Source organism: Plecotus auritus (genome assembly GCF_963455305.1).
Source record: "Plecotus auritus genome assembly, chromosome: 8".
Classification (NCBI taxonomy): Eukaryota; Metazoa; Chordata; class Mammalia; order Chiroptera; family Vespertilionidae; genus Plecotus; species Plecotus auritus.
Window position 1 is genome coordinate 41,340,178 of NC_137782.1, and position 20,632 is coordinate 41,360,809.

A 20,632-nucleotide genomic window follows, 5' to 3' on the forward strand; every position below is an offset into this window, starting at 1 on the left:
ACTTTTTGTCCTAAAATGAATCCTTTCTGCTCCTATCTTCTTAGATATTTTCCCCATCATCTCCCTTTTTTCTATTTTCTAAATTTTATTTTTTCTCTATTTCTCCTAATTCTGCTATTAAACTCCCTCCTTCCAATTCACTTTTCTCTTGCTACTCTCTCTTGGAGCTGTAAGTCAGAGAATTTGAACTTGACTCAGCGCACAGCCAGAAGCATCATGTTTCTTTAAAACAAAGCCTGCCAGCATGAGAGACTTGTGGAGTTCACTGTAGTACAGGTGCCCATGTCTCTGCTTTTGTTCTGAATTCTGAGTTCACATGATGACTTTAATGGTTGCTAATCAAATAGAGGTGGCTGTCATTCTACTTGTTGATAAGTTGGCAAGGAGCAAAAGAACCAAAAGTGTGACAGGGAGTTGTGTTGGAGAAATATATGAGCAGTTGTGTTTCTTCTATAGTTCAGGCTGATTTTAATTATCTTTACCTTGTGGTTATAATAGGGATCCCCAGAGTTTCTATATTTAAAGTGAAGCTTTAGAAGTAATTTGCAAAAGGTGTCGCAGCTGCAGAAAACTGGTAAAACAACCAGGTTGGTAGTAAGGAGAAAAGAGGTGAACTAAGTTAAGAACCATCTGAATATTTCTTTTTCATATTAAAACTTCAGCACCTCTGTACCCTACACCAATCACTATTTCCTACCTGCTTTTACGCTTATGTTCATGTCCCAGCAAAGCTTTAGCACAGCGGGATGAGACTAGATTTGAATTCCAGCAAAATAACTTTTCTAAGGCTCAGTTACTTCCATCAAAAATAGGTACAATAGGACCTGTTGTTAAAGCAGATGGCCCAAGGAAAACGCTTGGTGCTGTGTCTGACACCAGTGAGTGCTCAGATGGTTATTATCTGTACTCACTATTGAGGAAGTCCCGAGTCCAAAGAAAGTTAATGGAGAGCTATAGGTGCACACGTTCCTCCCTACTCCAGGGAGCGTCAGAGAACCTCAAACCACACACACCACGGTGATTGCCCTGCTACCCAGGCTGGAGCCCCTCCTAACTTTGCCTACTTCAGAGTGAACCAGGAACTTTTCTGAAGGAAAGTGAGAAAAGTCTTTTACTGATGTGGTAGCCGTTTCCCCCTTGTATCGGTTATTTACTATTGTGTAACAAATCAACCCCAAGTGGCCTAAAGCAATAAGCATTTTTCTTTGCTCATCCTTGTGTGATCAGCAATTTGCATTAGGCTCAGTTGGACTGTTCAGCTGGTCTTGCCTTGGTCCACTGGTGGGTCAGCTGGAACAAGGGGTCTCAGATGGCTTCACTTGTATGGCAATTGGTGCTGGCTGTTGGCTGGGCCTCTCTCTTCATGTGCTCTCTCATCCTCAGGGAGGCTAGTGGGGCCTCTTCACAAGGCGGCAGCATTCCAAGAAGGCAAGAGCAGAGCTGTAAGGCCTACTGAAAGCCTGGCCTGGAACGTTGCACTTTTGCCAGAGCCTACTAAAGTCCTCTTCAGATGCAACATGCGGGTAAGTAGGCTCTACCTCTTCTGGGGGAAACACAGCCGCGTCCTACCACAAAGGGATGTGCAACAGCAATGGGAGAAACCATTGTGTCCTTTTTTTTTCTTCTTCAAATAATCTACAAAGTCCACCTCTGCCATAATCAGTCACATCCCTTCTCTCTAAAAAAACACACTTATCCCCCAAAGACTCATCCCATTAGGGCATCAAGCTTGAAGTCTGGGATCTAAATGAGGTTCCACTGGTAATCATAAAAAACATCATAGTATATGTTTAGGGTAGAATGGTGCAGAATGGTGGAGAAAATATTATTTCTCCTCATATTTATTAAATTGTACACCGTTGTCTGAGCTTCTTTCACTCCCACCTCCTCACTCAATTCCCCATTGGTTGGCTAGGCTCAAAGTATTCAGGCATCAACTTAAAGCCAAACCCCCGTCTCTCTCCTCATTCCACACGTTTCTCATGAAAAGCCAATAAAAAGGTGGGGCCTTGCTGTAGTAAATTTTCCCAGATGCTTCTGTCCATTTTTCATGAGAGTCTCCATACACAAGTCACTGTTTAACTTTCTGGGTATTATAGTTTACTGTCTGATGTCTTAGTCATTTCCAGCATCCTGGGAATAAAGCGGGGAGTAGGTAAGAATTATTATCCCTGATATACTGCCGAGTCTGCGGCTTAGTTAGAAAGAAAATCAGCCATACCTGAATCCCCACTGTGCCTCTCAAATTAGAATGTGAATAAAATGCTGTATTGAGTTGTTGCTTCAATGTTTCACAGGTATTCTGATATAATTGCAAAATTGCTCAATCAACCAGTTGTAATTAAAGTTGGCTTGCACTGTGGAGCCATTTTCTGAAGGTGTAAGAATAAATTAGTTGTGATGATTAAAAATGTTGATAAGAAAATCCTAATCCATAACAATGAAATTATTTCAAACCTTTAGAAGTTACCAGAAATCACTGGGAAATTTGGAGCATTCCAAGAGAATAATGAAAAAGTTGTCCTGTTTGACCATAGATAGATTAAGCTATTTTGTAATTTTCCTCAAAAAAAAAACACCCCCAAATACTTTCAACCCAAACCTTCTCAATAATGATGAGTTTCTCTATGCACCCTAACTGTTCTTGGTCCACATTCTCAGCTGCTTTTTGTAAAAAAAAAAATTAATATATTTTTTATTGATTTCAGAGAGGAAGGGACAAGGAGAGAGAGATAGAAACATCAATAATGAGAGAGAATCGTTGATTGGCTGTCTCCTGCATGCCCCATAATGGGGATTGAGCCCGAAACCATGTGCCCTGACCAGGAATCAACCCTGACCTCCATTCATAGGTCAATGCTCAACCACTGAGCCAGGCCAGCCTGGCCCCAGATGTTTTTTGTGATCCAAACATCTGTTTACTCCCAGAAGAAGCAAGCAAAAGGAAACACTGAAGGACACCTCTTTCGACTTTGACCTTGAAAACATTTTAACTCAGTTCAACTTCACTGTATTAAGGACCAAATGGACAACCTTTCTGCTGGTGGACCCGCCCAGTAAAACATCGCTAAAATCTCCCCTCCCAGGGTCATCATGTCTAAGTCAGAGTTTCCCAAAGGGCCCGGACAGCTGCGGAGGCTCTTTATGGGAGGTTTGAGCTTTGAACAACCCATGAGGCTTTGAGGAGCCACGTTGTGCAATGGAAATGCTCACAGACTGTGTGGTGAGAGATCCAAGCACCAAGTTCTCCAAGGCTTTGGGTTTGTCACGATGCCACTGTGGAGGAGGTGGATGCAGCCATGAATGCAGGGCCACACGAGTGGTTGGAAGAGTTGTAGAACCTGAGAGGGCTGTCTCAAGAGAAGATTCTCAAAGACCTGGTGCCCACTTCACTGTGAAGAAGACACTGGAGAGCATCACCTAAGAGATTATTTTGAACAGTATGAGAAAATCGAAGTGATTGAAATCATGACTGACTGAGGCAGTGGCAAGAAGAGAGGTTTTGCTTTTGTAACCTCTAGTGACCATGACTCTGTAGACAAGATTGTCATTCAGAAACACCACCCTGTGAAGGGCCACAACTGTGAAGTAAGGAAAGCCCTGTCCAAGCAGGAGGTGGCTAGTGCTTCATCCTACCAAAGAGGTCAGAGTGGTTCTGGAAACTTCGGAGGTGGTCATGGAGGTAGTTTGGTGGGAATGACAACTTTGGTCAAGGAGGGAACCTCAGTGGTCGAGGTGGCTTTGGTGGCAGCTGTGGCAGTGGATATGGTGGCAGTGGGGATGACTATAATAGATTTGGTAATGACGGACACAATTTTGGAGGTAGAAGCTACAGTGATTCTGGAAATTACAACAATCAATCTTCAAATCTTGGACCCATAAAAAGAGGAAACTGGAGGCCGGAGCTCTGGCCCCTGCGATGGTGGAGGCCAATACTTTGCCAAACCAAGAAACCAAGGTGGCTATGGTGCATCCAGCAGCAGCAGTAGCAGTGGCACAAGGTTTTAATTACTGCCAGGAAACAAAGCTTAGCAGGAGAGGAGAGCCAGAGAAGTGACAGGGAAGCTACAGGTTACAGCAGATTTGTGAACTCAACCAAGCACAGTGGTGGCAGGCCTCGCTGCTACAAAGACATGTGTTAGACCAGTGGTCGGCAAACCGCGGCTCCCGAGCCACATGCGGCTCTTTGGCCCCTTGAGTGTGGCTCTTCCACAAAATACCACGGCCTGGGCGAGTCTATTTTGAAGAAGTGGCATTAGAAGAAGTTTAAGTTTAAAAAATTTGGCTCTCAAAAGAAATTTCAATCGTCGTATTGTTGATATTTGGCTCTGTTGACTAATGAGTTTGCTGACCACTGTTAGACAATACTCATGTGAATGAGCCAAAAACTCGAGGACTGTATTTGTGACTAATTGTATCACAGGTTATTTTCATTTCTATTCAATGAAAAGGGTAAGGCATTCCAACAAAGGGTTTTAATGTTGATTTTTTGTTTTGTACCCATCCTGTTGAGTTGATTGATAAATGCAATAGTCTGATCATGACGCTGATTCAAGGTGTCTTAAAAAAAAAAAAAAGAAGAAGAAGAAGAAGAAGAAGAAGAAGAACCAACAAGACACCCGAAGTCTGTAAGGGGCCAGGAGTGAGATTAGGAAACAGCCCCTGTGTGCCACTTTCACAAGCAGTCTCACAGCTCTGCACAGTCTGTAAAGCAAAGCAATTTGATTTCCCACAGGCATGAGTTAGCATCTCACATTTCCCAGGCAGCTGTGCTGTGTGTATGAGGCAACATCTTTCAGTGGTTATCGTCTGGACTCAGAGCCTGCCTGCCTGCCTGGGTTTGAATCTGGGATCATGGCTTACAAGCTGTGTAACTTTGGGCAAGTTGTCTAACCACTCTGTGTCTCAGTTTATTCATCTGTGAAATGGAAATAATAATAATACCTCCCTTTTTGGGTTACTGTGAGGATTATATGATTAGAAGTATGCTTGGTACCCAGAAATGTTATAAGTATCCAATAAATTAATTAACAATAAGAAGAAATTAAAAAAATCTTTGATGAATCTGTGTATACAGAGGGAACATTAAAATATACATTAAAATATCCAGTTAACTTGAGGGGGTATTGTGAAAAGGGGCTTTTCTGGGGTATGAGACTATAATTATAATAATAACTACAAAATATACTTTCTTCCTTGAGGAATGAGCCCTTATTATTCCCTTTTCTCAGGGATTCCCACTCTCCCACATCCATTCTCCCATGGGAACATTTAGTGTTTAAGTGCATGAGCTTTGGAATGAGATACACATGTGTCATCAATCAAGGTCTGATTGGAGTGAATACACATGTATATCCACCATTCAATACTCTGAGCAAGTCTCAGTTTCCTCATCTGTAAAATGGGTGTGAGGTTTAATATGAGGGCTAGAAAGGACAAACAAGTAAAGCTCTTAACACTTGGCTCAATAAAATTTTATTATTATTATTATTATTATTGTTGTTGTTACTATTATAAATGTTTCCCCTAATCTCAGATCATGTTATCCAGACTGAAGCTCTGGAAAAGCAGGGACTTTATCTCACTCCTCATTCAGGCCCCTACAACGGTCATTTATAATAATCAGCAAGTGATAGTTGTTGATAATATAAAGATGATTGATGCTAGAAACCCTGGAACATTTTTGGAGGACCAAAGAAAAAAACAAGAAAAATCCTGGCCTGGAACATCCCAGAAGATCCATGCTGAAGCCAAAAGAGAGGTGGCGATACGGAGGAAGCCTGTGCTTTCCCTATCCAAAAAATTCTTTGGTCAAGAGCCCCATTCTTGATCAAAAGGAGCTATTTATTACCTGACTCATGTTACTGTTGAAAAATTGGCTCTGTAGTTTTCAACTTAGTTTTTTCAAGATCCCATTTTCTAGCTTTACATGAACAATAATTAATTACTAAATGAACTCATTAAAACACACACACACACACACACACACACACACACACACACACAACCACCCAAGAGTCTCCTTCTTGGCTTTGCCACTGAGTTGCTGGGAAAATCATCTGCTTTCTTTTGGGTCCTGGTTTCCTCATTTAAGGTTATCAGGAAGGTTCTCTTTACCTCTGAGGTGGGGAAGGTTCCTGATGGACCCGGTTGCAGCCAGGTCATCCACCATTCAATACTGGAAAGGAAACCAAACAGACAAGATGAGGAACTTCCTTTCAACAAATATCTTGTCATTATGCTGATTTTTAAGTCACATAATCAGTCTAAAAGCAAATCTCACCTCAATGGAATTTATAAGAGGATTAGGAAATGGAGAAAATGGGGGCATGTTAGCAAGCCCATTTGATTTAATTTAAGCCCATTTCCTTTCATCCTTTACTGTTCTTAACTGGTTAGGGTGGAGAGCACAAACAATTCATTGGCTTCCGTGCCTGTGTTTAAGTTTCTCTATTCCTGGCTGGCTAACTTACTCATCCTTTCAGTAATGATACTAAAGAAACGTGAATAAAGAATCTCTTTGGAGGTGGCCCGCATAACAAGAAAAACCCTGGTTAGGAAAAGACACTTTCCCTAAGGACTCTTTTAATCTCAATCCAGAAAAAAATGTATGTCACTTTGACTCACAGCTGTGAGCTTGGAATCTAAAGCCATTTTCTGCTTTGCTATCTTGTTTTATTTTTGTAGATTCCTGCATATGCCAAATAATCATCCTGTGTCAAATGAAATTCCAGCCAGCTTGATTGGTATTGAGATAGTTCATACACTTTTTTATCATAGTGGATTATAAACAGATTAAATATATTAATGAGAGCTGCTGTCAATTTATCCAAAGTGAGCCACATCGAAATCTCCCTGAGATTTGGCCAAACTCTGGATCACATTGTCCTGTGCAAAAATAAGGCACTTTGAAAGTCATGTTGTCCAACTTTTCATCCTTGACTTTTGGCTTTAACCAAGGAGAAGGTAGGCCGTTAATTAATTTTGAAATTGTACCAACATTTGTGTAGCTCTTCAGATGTTTAAGCACTCTCCCATGCATGAAATAAATGTATCCTTATGACAATTCTTTGAGGGAGAATTGTTAACCTGTTAATCTTTTTCAGAGAACTTATTCATGCTTTACAACCTTCAAACTGCAACTTTAATTCTGTCAGTAAATTAGTCATCTTAGTGTTGTCATTATAATTTTAAAATGAGCAAATTGCAATTTGAAGTTTTAGTGGCTTCCCCAAAGTTTGCAGCTGCTCTGCATCAGTCCAGTGTGGACCCCAGCTCTTAGTCCCAGCTCAGGGGCCAACAATGAGGTGTTCTAACTGTACACGATACCAAGTCAATGCCGGACCAGCTTCTGAGCCTCAGAACCTCCACTCCCCTCTCTCTCTAAATCTACTGAGGCCCTATTCAGAGTGCTTACCTTATAACCTTTTAATGGCTTACTGACTTGCAGTCTCTGTTTGTGAGCTTAGGGCAAAAACTCTTTGATTCTCTAATGCCCAGCATAGTGTCTGACATGTAGGCGAACTTGATGTCTGTCAAGAAACAAACAAACAAACAAACAAATAAACAAACAATTTCACCTCACTAGGCAGATCCCCAAACGTACAAAGTATCTTACAGATATTACAGTTTTTGCACTTAAATATTTTAGTGTAAATTAAAATTTTGACTGCTCCTGATAAGGAGAATTAAGAGGTCTTGTATACAAAACCATTTATTTTTCCTTAGACAAATGTTGTCCATTCACTTCGATCTAAGCCTTGGAACCTTATCAATCAACAAATATTTGAGTATCTACTATGTACAAGACACTGTGCTAGGTGCTATAGGGGATCAAAGAAATACAAGAGGCGAGCCCTTCTCTCAGGGAATTTGTAACTTTGTGGAAGGATTGGCTTCTCTTTGTCCACTGACGGTCTCTCCACGGAGGTTATAGTACAAATAATAGTCATAAGGGTGGGAAGAACCACGACAGAGAGAATGTGAGGATGTTTCTCAGAAAGCCATCCAACTGTCTACGGGACCTTCAGCTATGGCTGGTTAGGGAGATGAGCTGATTCTTTAGACGTTAATTCTCCAGATAAATAAAAGGGACACTGCAGAAGCCTACATGTTACAAATGCACCTGGGGGGTGGGGAGGAGAGGGGAGAGGGGAATGTGAGGAATAGTAACCCTTTCATCTTCAAGGCGAGAAAAAATATTGCATGGGTCTGAGACAAACAAGCCATAAATTTCAGGCTTGAGCCCCACCAGAGCGGCTTCCTAAATACGGCCCTGCCAGGACCCAGTCACTCCCAACCTCACAACATTAAAGAGGAGCTCTTCCTTACAGCCAGTGTCAGCCCTCCAGCTCCCCGAGGCTCATCCTGTCTCTTCCAAATCCAGCTTAAACTCTCAAGGGTTCCAGTATCGGGAAGGGACAAAGAAGCAGAAAACCACTGGTGACAGCCAAGGACACCTTTACAAACTAGGGAGCGGGCTCTTTCTGGAGCCAGAACTCGTGAGTTGTAAAACTCTCAGAGCCAGACAGAGGGAAGGGAGCAGATTTCTTTGGGGTTGTTTATACTTAAGTGTTTGGTCTTAGAAGACCAAAATGGCCCTGTAAAGGCCTTGTCATTAGAGATTACAAACAGAATTACTTTGGTGTAGCCAGACTCATTTTCTGTTTCTCTTTATTTTCCTTTAAATGTCTTAACTTTTCTATTCTGGATTTTGTGTGCTCAGACCCTATATGTATTTTAAACAATGAGGGCCAACATTTATTAAGTGCTTACTACTGTGAGGGCCCTGTTCTAAATGCAACAACCCTATGTGGTAGGCACTATTATTATTATTATTATTATTATTTTAAAATTTTTAAATATTTTTATTGACTTTAGAGAGAAAGGGAGAGGAAGAGAGAGACAGAAACATCAATGATGAGAGAGAAATCATTGATCTGCTGCCTCCTGCACGCCCCCTACTGGGGATGGAGCTTGCAACCCCAGCATGTGCCCTTGACCAGAATCGAACCCGGGACCCGTTAGTTTGCAGGCTGATGCTCTATCCACTGAGCCAAACCAGCTAGGGCGGTACTATTATTATTGCATCCCCATTTTGCAAACGGAAAAACTGAGGCAAAGAAATATTCATTAAAGCTGGTCAGTAGTGAAGATGGAATTTAAAACCAGGTTGTATGTGTTCAGAATCTGTCCACTTAACTATTAAGATTGCAGTGACTCTTAATTGTATATAGGGCAGGTTCATAGGCATAAAAAAGAAAAAATCAAACCATGTAGTAAGGTATCCTTTCGAAGGTATCCTTGGAGATTCATATTCTGAGGGCATGAAGCCAAAGGGATTAATAGACCATTTCTTATCTTGACTGTTATAGTCCAAGATATCAGGAGGACATTCAGACCATATCCCCAGCTGGAACCCCCTGACATGCCCATGGAGGAATGAAGCCTGCTCCAAATGGGACTGGAAGTGCACTGGGCGCTGTGTGTGTGGTGGAAGTAGAGGCAACTGAGGTGTCAACCACTAAGGGACAACATGAGAACGCTGGTGGATATAAACTGGAATTTTTCCCAGCATTAAGAAATAAGACATTTGAGCCCTGGCTGGTGTGGCTCAGTTGGTTAAATGTTGTCCCATGCACTGAGAAGTCACTGGTTTGATTCCAGATCAGAACACATGCCCCGGTTGCAGGCTCAATCCCTAGTGGAGGACGTGCAGGAGGCAGCTGATTCATGTTTCCCTCTCATCATCCATGTTTCTCTCTCTCTCTGTCTCTCTCTCTCTCTCTCTCTCTCAGAATCAATAAAAACATATTTTTAAAAAAGAAATAAGGAATTTGATGTAGATGCACCAACATGTATTTAAAATGTATAGTGGTGCCTGGCCAGGGTGCTCAGTGGTTGAACATTGACCCATGAACCAAGAGATCCTTGGTTCCATTCCTGGTAAGGGCACATGACCAGGTTGCAGGCTTGGTCCCCAGTGGGCCATGTGCAGAAGGCAGCCAATCAATGTTTCTCTCTCACTGATATTTTCATCTCTCTTTCCCTCTCTCTAAAATCCATAAAAGCACATTTAAAAAAATAAAAGGCATAGTGGTGTTTGAAATGGCAAGAAACAGAACAAGGTCTCTAGTCCTGCTACCATTAAGGTAATTTAAAAATATGTACACTAAACAGCACAATGTATTTTACAAAGTTAAGTAGTCTTGGGGTACCTATGAAGGGAAGAAGATTGGGAATGAGAATCTAAAAAAAAAAAAAATTAATTAAAAAGAGAGGAGAAAAACACAATCTGGAAGTGACATGGTCCTCATTGGGAATGTGGATGGTAAATTGTTAAATGCCATGTCACTTGTTTATTCACTCACTCATTCACCTAACAAATGCAGGGTTCATGGCCAAGGGATGAGAGGCAGGTGGTACAGTGGAAAGAGCAAGGGCTCCGGGGTCAGGGAGACGAGAGTTCCAAACCTAGCTCCATGTACATCAGCTGGGTTGCTTTGGCTAACCTCTCTGAAGACTGAATTTCCTAGGCTGCAAAGTGGAAATAGCACCTAATTCGTAGGGTTGATGTGAACACTATATGCAAAGCTCCTTGAATGTAGGACTTGAGCCAGAGGATATCTAACAAACACGTAGTAAATAGTAACTACTAACTCTACTGTACTGGTGATCAAAACAAAACGGTCTCTGTGGTCTGGTGGAAGAAATAACCTGAGACAAACAGGTGTACAAAAGAGTTTAATTATCGAAATTAGTGCCACAAAGGAAAAGTTATAGGGTGCTATGAGATCATTTTTAAAGTTCTGAATTTATTCTAGAGCTTATTGTTAAGACTTTAGAAATGTCTAAGGTATTGAATAAAGTCAAATTGAGGTGACCAGCCATGAACACTTCTGTAACCATGTTCCACAACACCCTCAATGCAAGCGGGAATGATGGCACCAGGTGGCAAGTACATACTTGCTGAGGGCCAACAGTGTTCAGAGAAGAGCAGAGTCTTACAGGGCTGATGGGAACTGAGATAGCTTGTGGGCTAGTGCTGTGGTCGGCAAACTGCGGCTCGCGAGCCACATGCGGCTCTTTGGCCCCTTGAGTGTGGCTCTTCCACAAAATACCACAGCCTGGGTGAGTCTATTTTGAAGAAGTGGCATTAGAAGAAGTTTAAGTTTTAAAAATTTGGCTCTCAAAAGAAACTTCAATCGTTGTACTGTTGATATTTGGCTCTGTTGACTAATGAGTTTGCCGACCACTGGGCTAGTAGAAAGGGTGGAGGCTGGAGGGAAGCATGAACAGAGTAAGTGCTAGAGGGAGGAATATGTAGGGTCTGGTGGGGACTAGGAGTAGGCCCCTGGCCAGGGAAAGAGGTCTTGTTCAACCCTGCCCATTTTGGATAAACAAGAATTTCATACCTTCCCCCTACACGCGCACATGCGCGTGCGCGCGCGCACACACACACACACACACACACATACACGCACATGCACACTGCTGGAGATATTGATCTATGCCTTGAAAATTGGCTAGTCCCTGGTTATCTTCTGTGACCTCCATTAGCCAAGGTTTTATGGAGCTTTTCTTTTTGTAATTTACATTGGAACAACAATATGCATTTATTTTCATTTTCCACGTGTAAAGTTATCATATGAACTATGCTTTTCAAGCTACACCCATCCCTCCCTGGAAGTTTTTAATCCATCCCCGCCCCAACACAGTTAACCCCCAGCCTTGGGCCTTGATTTTCCCCAAGACCATTGATTGCAAAATAAGTAGAGTGTGTGTGGGTGGGGGGGAGAGTGGGGGGTGAGTAAGCTCCTGCAGAAAGCAGGTTAGGGCCAGATAAGTGGGCCTTAAATGTTGCTAATATCCCTGCTATCATAACTACCCCCACCTGAGACACAAATTCTTCTTACTTGAGTTGGGCAAAGGAAAGCCATTTAGGGGCACACAGAAGGGAAGTGAGTTCATCTTTGTGGGACCCCCCTTCCTCAAACCAGTACTCAGTACTTGTTGGATGGGGAGGAGGTAGCCTGATATATACAATAACTTGGTTGGGTCAGCCCTGAGGCTGGGAGTTGAGATTTTCCACAAGATCTGTCTTTGAGCGCATTAGCTTTTGTTATTCTGGAAAACTGGAAGAAAAGAATTCTTCCCATTCTGCCAGCTTCAAAAGCTTTAGTCCTTTAAGAGGAGCTCAGTTTATTGTCTTTAATTCTAACCTGGAATCGCTAGGTAGTATTGAGTGGGTGGTGAACGGAGAGTGAGTTCTCGAAGTCATTTTAATATTACAAATGGCAAATATCAATGTATTGACCTGGGGCAGTGGTCGGCAAACTCATTAGTCAACAGAGCCAAATATCAACAGTACAACGATTGAAATTTCTTTTGAGAGCCAAATTTTTTAAACTTAAACTTCTTCTAATGCCACTTCTTCAAAATAGACTCACCCAGGCCGTGGTATTTTGTGGAAGAGCCACACTCAAGGGGCCAAAGAGCCGCATGTGGCTCGCCAGCCGCGGTTTGCCGACCACTGACCTGGGGTAAGATGCAGAGGCTAAAGAAAGTCAGGTCCTTTGTGGTGACACTGGTCATCTACTCGGATTGCAAGGAAGTGTCACTTGAGTAGCTAAGCAGCCTGGCACCCACCACTCTTTTCCTGCCCCACCTCACTCCAGCCCAGGGAAGGCACATTCAGGTTAGCTCTGTGCAGGAGTTAGTGGTAAATCTCATTGGATTTTGATGATAGGAACGACTCTTTCTTCACCTGCCCATTTCCCCACCTATTCATTCAATAAATAAGGCATTGGGGTGGGGGGGGGGGGGGGGACTTGGGACTCTCCATCTCTGATCCCAAGTTCTATAAAGCAGATAATTCCTTAACCATTGCAATACCAGCTCAACGACAGTCATGGGGATGATGACCTTGACACTTGATAACTTCAGTGGTTAACTTTAATTAGCTGGTATTTGGCCTGCTGGTTGGATACCTCCTAAGCCCGAATGGCTAGGAGAGGAGCCAGGCTGGAGTAGGCAGGTAGCTGTGATTCTAGGAGGCAAGTCTATAACCAGGACTAGATTCAAAGAAGCAGTCTGGGCAGGGTCAGACTGAGACAGTGGTGTTTCCCAGGTGCACCTCCCTATAGCTTCTGCTTACACATGTGGATATGGGCTACCTCCAATCCTATTTCAGAGAGTGAATCAAGTATGAATTGAGCGTGGGTCCCGAGTACAAGATTCTTACACATGCTTTTTTGAGCTGTGAGTGTCCTAGCTAGCACGTCGTAGTCTGGAGATCAGCGATCCAAGGGCCCTTCAACACCTAGCCTTTGTCCAGGTAATTGAGTTCCTGACAGGTGTTGCCTGCCAATGGAGCATTTGCCTACATTGTTGGAGGGGTCAGAGGCAGGCTTCCTGGTGTCAGCTACACCAGTGCTTTCCAAAAGGCAGTGAGTGAACGTCGGTGTACTTGACTGAGCACAAGTCCCAGCCTTAGCCTGTGAGTGGGCCAGCCACCGGAGGCTAATAGAAATGTGCTGCTGTTGGGTGAGGAGGGAAAACAGGGGCCCCATTGAGGACCTACCAAGCTAGCTCCCACTTTGGCACCTAAAATGGTCAATTTTAGCTGATCAGTTTCATTTCGCAACTTGGTTATGTGATTCCCAAGCATTACCTCTTATCTCTAAACAGAGGTGTGAAAACAGAACCGACTTGGCACAGACTGGCCGCCTGAAGCAGGGTCTTTGTGTGAGGCTCAGGCTTGTAGGGTAGAAAAGGACACATGATGCCATCTGGTAGTCCCCTGCCTCAGCTCATCTATTTTTGCTTCCCTTCATTCAGATGAGACCAGACATAGGCCCACATGTATAAAAGAGTGGCCCCTGTAAAATACTCGTGCCATGATGTGGGACTTTGGTCTCTGCCTGGGTGAACCTGCAGCCCAAAACGAACTACTCAGATTGCTTGTGGACGTTTCCCAAATGTGTAGTGAGGCTTATGCACAAAAATGCAGCCGGCACTGTTCACCACCCCTTGGGAGTGAGAAGCAAGGTGGCGCTGTGCCAGCAGCCTCACAAAGCAGCGTTGTTAATGCTCCTTTAGATGCTCCTGTGTGGCTTCATCGGAGCAGAGGAGGATCTGTTTACGCTGACTGGCTCCTATTGAGTCTTCTGGGGGATGGGAACTACAATGCTGGCCTCTGTTAGTCCCTAGAGTGTGTTGGGAGTGCTTGGCCAATGCTTGAGGGTGTCCTGTGATCCTTCTTGGTTGGTGTGATACTGAATTACACCCCTGCAGGGTGAGCTCATTCCTGGACCTCAGAAAACAAGTTTCTGACTAGGTTTGGGGCAGAGGGGAAACTTCAGGCATGAGATTTGTTGAGAAGTCCATTGTCTTCTTGTGATGAGTCCAAGGCAGTACTTTTTAGAGTTGGGTCCCTGGAAAACTGGGGGTCCAAGAGTTCATTCAACATACACGTGACAGTGAAATCTGTGGGGCCGAGACACATCTTTCTCCAAAATCACAAAATCACTTTAATCGGAGCAATGGCCTCATTGTTTAAAAACTTCAGCAGTTGTTTTGCTGTGGTTTTTGTTCCCCTTCCAAAAATGCTTTGGGCACTTCAGGGCCTTTGTCCTACTAAAGGGATTACAAATTGAGTAAAGGGAAGTCATCAGCTAGATCAGGAGGTAGGGCCCCGGGTCAGAGAGGACCCAAGGCCAGTTCCCCAAAGGCAAATAGCCTAGTCAGATTTGAATCTCCATCCACTTTCTTCCAAGGACTATCCTCACCCAGGGCTCTGCCTGGAGAGTACTCTCTATCACATTCTTACGAGACTCTGTTTCTTGGGACTACGGGATCCATTACAGCTCCTCTTTGATTAGGCTTCATCAAGGGCAATCTCCTACATTACTAAAATCAATATATTCCCCAGTGACCTACAATGTTCCCTTTTAAGAAACTATCCCTCACATTTCTACCCCTTGCCCACCTTCCTCCCCACCTCCCAGTCCAATAAGACACAAAATCCACACCACTCTTCTGCCTTGAAAGCAGTCCAGTTTTGTTGGAGTGTCCCTTCCCAGGTCCCTATATGCACAATCTGGTGACATTTTAGCCAACTTCCTCATCTCTAGTCGGACCTCCCTCAATCTAGTCTCCATCCCTTAGCCAGAGTGGGTTTCCTAAAATGAAAGTCGGCCATGTCGTTCCCTAGCTGAAAAAGGTTTTAGTAATTTCTTATAGTTTGGGGGGAAATATAAAATGTCCTTAAGGATCTGACACCTTCCTTTCTCTCTGTTTCTTATCCCCTGCCACTGACATGCCAGATTTCTTAAGTGGGTTCTGGCTGAGTCAGTCCTTCCTGCAGCCCCCATGTGAGTGTTACACTGGGACCAGGTCTGCCTTCTTCCAGACTGAACAAATGAAAACTGGCATGGTGTCCTATCTGTCTATCCCTAGCACCTTACAGAGATGCAAAATACATACAGGTGCAGAGTAATTGTTTGCTCAGTCATTTAAATAGAAATCTTCCCGATATGTATGATGCACCTTCTTAAACAGTATTTTCGACCATATTTAACATTTCTGGTTGGCTCTGTTGTTTTCCTAGACAGACTGTGCTCCATTACAGTTGGGCCTAGGTATCTTGGAGAAGGCGCTGGGCCCGGAGTCCTCCTGCTCCAGACCTGGGAAGAATGGGAAAGCATTTTCAGAAGGCACTTTTGTATGAACTAACAGCTTTTCAAAATGAGTTTCACCAAAGAATTCTACTTCTAGTATTCTATGTCACGGAAATGCATTTCTTGAGAACAATATATTGAAGTTGATAGTTAAAAGACCCAGGTAAGCCCTAGCTGGATTGGCTTTGCTGTTAGAGCGTTGGCCTGTGGGCTGAAGGGTCCCGGGTTCGATTCTGGCCAAGGGCACATGCCTGGGTTGCGGGCTTAATCCCAGTAGGAGGAGTGCGGAAGGCAGCCGATCAATGATTCTCTCATTATTGATATTTCAGTCTCTCCTTCTCCCTTCCTCTCTGAAATCAATTAAAAATATATATATTAAAAGACTCAGGTAAATTTAAACCAAAGAAAATGATGTAATAACTATTAATAAAAAGGGAATAGATTTGTGTTTCCAACATGGTTGTGCAGGAGGCATCTGATCAATGAGTCTCTCTCATCATTGATGTTTCTATCTCTCGCTCCCTCTCTTTTTCTCTCTGAAATCAATAAAAATATATTTTAAAAAATTTATTAAAAAAAAAAAGTCTGGAAGGAGAAGCATACACATCAAATGGAAGATTATGTTCATTTCTGAGAATGGGATACACAAAAGAAGGAACTGTCAATTTTACATATTTTGGGGAGTGGCTTGAGTGCTGAATTACCTTTTGTCATGGGGGTAGTGTAGGCTTAGGGTACATGACCTTCACTCTAGCATTATTAGCAGTGACACCATTGTTTTTCTCTGCCACCTGCCTGCTTCCTATCTATCAGAGGTCACTGTCCTGCCTTCACTGCATTTAAATAGGATGGGGAGGGTTTTCCAAGAACCAGCGTCATGGCCTGCTAATGGGAAAGGCAATGCTTAAGGAGACTCTTGATCAGGGGACTTCCCTGAAATGACCCATGAGGTGGTCAGTGTGTGTCCAAGTCTAAACAGTTCATGTTTAACGTGTGGCAGGACCTACAGCAGCACTTGGTTCTCATCAGTTATGCTGTCAGAGGGAAAGTCTGGGTTTTGGTTCATATGCAGACGTGTGTTGGGGAAGAAGTGGTGGAACAATTTAAATGTTAATAGCTACCAAGGCCTGGCTGGTGTGCTCAGTGGCTGAGGGTTGACCTATGAACCAGGAGGTCATGGTTTGATTCCCAGTCAGGGCACATGCCTGGGTTGCAGACTTGATCCCCAGTGGGGGAATGCAGAAGGCAGCCCATCAATGAATTTCTCTCATCATTGATATTTCTATCTCTCTCTCCCTCTCTCTTCCTCTCTGGAATCAATAAAAGTCTATATTTTAAAAAAAGTTACCATGTGCTGAATGCTTATTGTGGGCAAACACTTTACAAACATCCCCCCACTAAACCCATGATTACATTTTCTCCATAACACCTATAGATTTAAAAGAAAAAATTCTCATTGGCTCACCCCACCTCCAATACAAAAAATTAAAGTTTACAGATAATAAATGATAAAGGCAGGTCTGGTTGGATCCAAATTTCATGCACATCACACCACACAGCCTAACGTCACTAACCTGAGGGAGTCCGGGTACTGTAGCCACAATCGCATGGGGCTTCAGGGGCTCAGGCATCTGCTTGACGCCACCTCCACAGCACAGAAAGGCAGTGAGGGGAAATGGAGAGAGCACAGACCTGCTGGCTGCAGACCTGGCTTAAATCCTGGCTCTAACCCAGGACTTGACCAGGTGTCTTCTGAGCTTCAGTGTTATCTTTTATAAAGTGGGAAAACAGTCTTGCTCGCACAAGGCTGTGGTGATGAATAAAGGAGCAGGTGAACGTAAGGCACGAAGGCCTGCGGGGCTATGGGTGTGGGCCTGGACACCACTCCGTGCTCTAATAATAATGAACATGTTTGTTTCAGAGCACCAGAGTTTCCTCAGCCCTTTCAATTGCCTTATCCCATTTGACCCCAGAGGAGCCATCAAGCTAATCTCCTTATTCTTTTTTAAAAAATTTAAATTCTTTATTGTTGAAACTGTTACATATGTCTCCTTTTTCCCCCCATTGACCCCTCCCTGGCCGCTCCCACCTCCAGCACATGACCTTACTCCCATACTATCTGTGTTCATTGGTTATGCTTATATGCATGCTTACAAGTCCTTTGGTTGATCTCTTAAATGCCCTCCCTCACCATCCTTATCCCTTTCATTGTCTTGCTTCCTCACTCCCATTTCCTCCTCAAACTGCTGGAATCTAGTTTGGACCTGCTCTGGCCAAGGTCATCTACAGCCTGCATGGGGCAAAATCGATTGGATACTTTTCTGTCCCTATCTTACCTTGACTTCCCAATGAACATTCTTCCCTTAGCTTCTAGGTCTCAGTCTCTCCTGTGTTTGTTTTTGTTTTGTGTGTGTGTGTGTGTGTTTTTTTTTCCCCCTCCTGCCTCTCCAGTCACTGCTTCACTATTTCCTTCACTGCTGTCTCTTCCTCCACGGCCCCTTAGATGTTGTTTCCTCGTGTCTGTCCTAGATCCTACTCTGATCACTTCTGGTTCCTTAGTATTTCCCAAACCCACTGATTTCTCTTCACCCAGCAGCCAGAGCAATCTTCAGACCTGAGCATGTCATTCTCTATCCCATCAAACCACCCCTCTGCTCTTAGGATAAAGACCACAGTCTACATTAAAAATGCCCATGAGGCCTGGCCGGTGTGGTTCAGTGGTTGAGTGTCAACCCATGAACCAAGAGGTTGCAGATCTATTCCTGGTTAGGGCACATGCCCAGTGGGGTGTTTGTGTGTGCAGGAGGCAGCCAATCAATGGTTCTCTCTCATCATTGATGTTTCTTTTTTGTTTCATCATTGATGTTTCTATCTCTCTCCCTCTCTTCCTCTCTCAAATCAATACAAATATAGAGATTTTTTAAATGCCCATGAGGTCCTGCCACCAGGCTCTTAACTACCTTTCAACCCTCATCTTGCCCACTTGCTCCTCATGCCCTGGGCTCCTTTCCCCCAGGTCTTTTGCACAATGTGCTTTCCTTTGCTACAACACTCCCCTCACTGCCCCTCATCCCCAGACCCTTCTGCTTCCTTCTGCACCCCCCATACTTTTGCCAAACCAACTTCTAGTCTTAGTTTAAATATCACTTCCCCAGGAAGCCTTTTCTAACCGAAGAAAGACCCATACCAGACTGGGTCTTCCTGCTTGTATGTTTTATGTTTTTTGGCATGCTGTACCTCTCCTTTCTAGCATTTATAATAATTGTAATCAATTATTTGTGTAATCACTTGTTTAATATTTTAAATAATTTCCTCCAAAATATATGCTTGCTAAAAGTAGTCCCCATCAGTCTTATGCACCCTCCACCCCTGAACCCAGGGCCTGTAAGTGCTCAATTAACCCCTGTTGGTCAAATGAATGGATCTGTGGATGCTGCCAGTTCTCTCCTCCCTGGCTGGCTTCTGCTCTCCCTCCCTCTAGTTCTTCATCCATCCTCCAAACCACACAGTCATTTTTCAAAATACAAACCTTGATCATGTCATTCCCCTCTTTAAAAACTTTGCTGAGCCCCACTGCCCAAGATAAAGTTTACACTTCACTCTGCTTCTCTCTTCAGTGTCATTTTTAAAATATGTGGGTGAGGAGATTGTTGGGTGTTTTTTCCTTTTTCCTTTTCTATAAGTTAAATATTCCATCCCAACAGAGCACTATCCACTCTCCTATGAATGCGCACATTCTTTAGTCCCTATTCTTCCCTCACATTCTTCCCTGACCTGCAATGGATTTCACCTTATCACTGAGAAAACCCCACCCACTATTCAAGGTCAAATTCAAATGTCAGCCTCTGGGCGTCCCCTGTCTCTTCTGTGCTTCTAAAATACTTTCTTACCATTTAATCACTCATCATTCTATAAATATTTGTTGAGCAGGAAATATGTTCCAGGCTCATTTAGCCATGGTCTCAATCTATATTATAATTATTTTTGTTTTATCTTCTTGAGAGCCATGGCTGACTCTTGTCTTTTTTCCTTTCTCTCCTCTGCTCTCCACTCAAAAAACAGGGTCTTTCATAGGGTCACATGCAATACTGTGGTTGACTGAATTGGGTACTATTAACAATATTCTTGGTAATGTAAACTGGGCACAAATTTTTTTTCTGGCCTATCAATGATCTGTAAGTCAGGACATCTATGGAAGTTGGACAGTGATTTTAGACTGAAGGGAAGCCTCCAGTTTTATGGCTTGTCACATGGTGCCATCAAATTCTTCCAATTAGGTTTATAATGGGTAAGAAACACCTTCTTCAGATGCTTCTTTGACAGTGAGGCACTGAGTGGTTTGGCAACTGAGTTATGACTTTGCCGCCATCCTGCCTTCCCTGGCTCCACTCACTGTATGTGATCCGCACGTGGTTGTTTCCTACAGGGTTGGTGCTCTGTGTAAAATCTCTGGAGTGTTCCGCTGTGAGCGTGTGCAGAGTGCAGCGTAAGTACAGACCTTCACAACTCTGATCCTGGGACAGCCAAAATTCACCTGCCCGCGCCTGCCAAACATCTCAGCTGGCTTTCCTCCGTGTGTCTTTCAGTTCACCTTCTGCTGGCCAGCAGAGGCTTCTCTGGCAAGATGTTTGCTTTCCCAGCGACTCAGCGAGAGCTGCTATTAGGTTTCTTGATCACTACGTTGGGATTTTTCCAATTCTCAAGAAAGACTACCAAACCCATTTTTCTCAAAGGCTAGAAATTCCGTGTTAACACTAATTACATGTTTACAACACAACTAACTTCCAAGCCCCACATTCTTTTCAAGGTCTGTCCCAAGTTTACAAGGGCAGGTCCTGCCTTTCCCCTCCCCACCTTGGAGAGTGCTAGCGGGCTGGGAGAAACGAAAGATTGCCAGATGGAAAAGTAGCCTCTGGGAGAAAGGAAATGCTGATGAATGGAAGGGCGGCCTT

At 43.5% G+C, this 20,632-nt stretch overlaps 1 pseudogene across 1 annotated transcript; it reads left to right on the top strand.

Annotated features, from left to right (window-relative positions):
* Positions 1 to 3,093: 3,093 nt before the first annotated feature.
* LOC308256513 (heterogeneous nuclear ribonucleoprotein A1-like) lies at positions 3,094 to 4,008 on the top strand (annotated as a pseudogene). Its single transcript has one exon. The product of its transcript is annotated as a heterogeneous nuclear ribonucleoprotein A1-like (transcript).
* The last annotated feature ends 16,624 nt before the right edge of the window (positions 4,009 to 20,632 follow it).